Here is a 3,327-nt window from a genome sequence, read left to right as displayed (position 1 = left end):
AATAAGCAGGTCCAAGGTATACAGTAAACCTGAAGTGAAGCATTGGAATCTAAAACTGGACTCACAGGAGCGGTTTAAATCAAAGAAAATTAGAGTGTCGGCCCTCTTGTACTTATGTCGGCATTGTGCCTTTTGTATTAAATTCGGATGCAATTTCTGTGTTTCATCGACAATAAGAAGGTCCAAGGTATACAGTAAACCTGAAGTGAAGCATCGGAATCTAAAACTGGACTCACAGGTGAGGTTCAAATCATAGAAAGTTAGAGTGTCAGTCCTCTTGTGCTTAAGTCGGCATTGTGCCTTTTGTATTAAATTCGGATGCAATTTCTGTGTTTCATCGTCAATAAGAAGGTCCAAGGTATACAGTAAACCTGATATGAAGCATCCGAATCTAAAAGTGGACTCACAGGAGAGGTTCAAATCATTAAAATTTAGAGTGTCAGTCCTCTTCTACTTGATTCGGCATTGTGCCTTTTGTATTAAAATCGGATACAATTTCTGTGTTTCATCGTCAATAAGAAAGTCCAAGGGATACATTAAACCTGAAATGAAGCATCGGAATCTAAAACTGGACTCACAGGAGAGGTTGAAATCATAGAAATGTAGAGTGTCAGTCCTCTTCTACTTAAGTATGCATCGTGCCTTTTGTATTAAATTCGGATACAATTTTTGTGTTTCATCGTCAATAAGAAGCTCCAAGGTATACAGTAAACCGGAAGTGGAACATCTGAATCAAAAAACTGGACTCACAGGAGGGGTTCAATTCATAGAAACTTAGAGTGTCAGCCCTCTTGTACTTAAGTCGGCATTGTACCTTTTGTATTAAATTCGGATGCAATTTCTGTGTTTCATCGTCAATAAGAAGGCGCAAGGGATACAGTAAACCCGAAATGAAGCATCAGAATCTAAAACTGGACTCACAGGAGAGGTTAAAATCATTGAAATTTAGAGTGTCAGTCCTCTTCTACTTGATTCGGCATTGTGCCTTTTGTATTAAAATCAGATACAATTTCTGTGTTTCATCGTCTATAAGAAAGTCCAAGGGATACATTAAACCTGAAATGAAGCATCGGAATCTAAAACTGGACTCACAGGAGAGGTTGAAATCATAGAAATGTAGAGTGTCAGTCCTCTTCTACTTAAGTCGGCATTGTGCCTTTTGTATTAAATTCGGATACAATTTCTGTGTTTCATCGTCAATAAGAAGGTCCAAGGTATACAGTAAACCTAAAGTGAAGCATCAGAATCTAATACTGGTCTCTCAGGAGAGGTTCAAATCATAGAAACTTAGAGTGTCAGCGCTCTTGTACTTAAGTCGGCATTGTGCCTTTTGTATTAAAATCGGATACAATTTCTGTGTTTCATCGTCAATAAGAAAGTCCAAGGGATACATTAAACCTGAAATGAAGCATCGGAATCTAAAACTGGACTCACAGGAGAGGTTGAAATCATAGAAATGTAGAGTGTCAGTCCTCTTCTACTTAAGTATGCATCGTGCCTTTTGTATTAAATTCGGATACAATTTTTGTGTTTCATCGTCAATAAGAAGCTCCAAGGTATACAGTAAACCGGAAGTGGAACATCTGAATCAAAAAACTGGACTCACAGGAGGGGTTCAATTCATAGAAACTTAGAGTGTCAGCCCTCTTGTACTTAAGTCGGCATTCTACCTTTTGTATTAAATTCGGATGCAATTTCTGTGTTTCATCGTCAATAAGAAGGCGCAAGGGATACAGTAAACCCGAAATGAAGCATCAGAATCTAAAACTGGACTCACAGGAGAGGTTAAAATCATTGAAATTTAGAGTGTCAGTCCTCTTCTACTTGATTCGGCATTGTGCCTTTTGTATTAAAATCAGATACAATTTCTGTGTTTCATCGTCTATAAGAAAGTCCAAGGGATACATTAAACCTGAAATGAAGCATCGGAATCTAAAACTGGACTCACAGGAGAGGTTGAAATCATAGAAATGTAGAGTGTCAGTCCTCTTCTACTTAAGTCGGCATTGTGCCTTTTGTATTAAATTCGGATACAATTTCTGTGTTTCATCGTCAATAAGAAGGTCCAAGGTATACAGTAAACCTAAAGTGAAGCATCAGAATCTAATACTGGTCTCTCAGGAGAGGTTCAAATCATAGAAACTTAGAGTGTCAGCGCTCTTGTACTTAAGTCGGCATTGTGCCTTTTGTATTAAATTCGGATGCAATTTCTGTGTTTGATCATCAATAAGAAGCTCCAAGGTATACAGTAAACCGGAAGTGGAACATCGGAATCTACAACTGGACTCACAGGAGGGTTTCAAGTCATAGAAACTTAGAGTGTCAGCCCTCTTGTACATAAGTCGGCATTGTGCCTTTTGTATAAAATTCGAATGCAATTTCTGTGATTCATCGTCAATAAGCAGGTCCAAGGTATATAGTAAACCTGAAGTGAAACATCGGAATCTAAAACTGGACTCACAGGAGAGGTTTAAATCAAAGAAAATTAGAGTGTCTGTCCTCTTGTACTTAAGTCGGCATTGTGCCTTTTGTATTAGATTCAGATGCAATTTCTGTGTTTCATCGTCAATAACAAGGTCCAAGGTATACAGTATACCTGAAGTGAAGCTACGGAATCTAAAACTGGACTCACAGGACAGGTTTATATCAAAGTAAGTTAGAGTGTCTGTCCTCTTGTACTTATGTCGGCATTGTGCCTTTTGTAATAAATTCGGATGCAATTTCTGTGATTCATCGTCAATAAGAAGGTCCAAGGTATACTGTAAACCTGAAGTGAAGCATCGGAATCTGAAACTGGACTCACAGGAGTGGTTCAAATCATAGAAAGTTAGAGTGTCACTCCTCTTGCACTTAAGTCGACATTGTACCTTTTGTATTAAATTCGGATGCAATTTCTGTGTTTCATCGTCAATAAGAAGGCCCAAGGGATACAGTAAACCCGAAATGAAGCATCAGAATCTAAAACTGGACTCACAGGAGAGGTGAAAATCATTGTAATTTAGAGTGTCAGTCCTATTCTACTTGAGTCGGCATTGTGCCTTTTGTATTAAAATCGGATACAATTTCTGTGTTTCATCGTCAATAAGAAGGTCCAAGGGATACATTAAACCTGAAATGAAGCATCGGAATCTAAAACTGGACTCACAGGAGAGGTTGAAATCATAGAAATGTAGAGTGTCAGTCCTCTTGTACTTAAGTATGCATCGTGCCTTTTGTATTAAATTCGGATGCAATTTCTGTGTTTCATCGTCAATAAGAAGCTCCAAGGTATACAGTAAACCGGAAGTGGAACATCGGAATCGAAAAACTGGACTCACAGGAGGGGTT

The sequence above is a fragment of the Schistocerca americana genome, unplaced genomic scaffold (assembly GCF_021461395.2).
Source record: "Schistocerca americana isolate TAMUIC-IGC-003095 unplaced genomic scaffold, iqSchAmer2.1 HiC_scaffold_16, whole genome shotgun sequence".
In the NCBI taxonomy this organism is placed as follows: domain Eukaryota; kingdom Metazoa; phylum Arthropoda; class Insecta; order Orthoptera; family Acrididae; genus Schistocerca; species Schistocerca americana.
Note: the sequence above shows the minus strand (reverse complement) of the source record.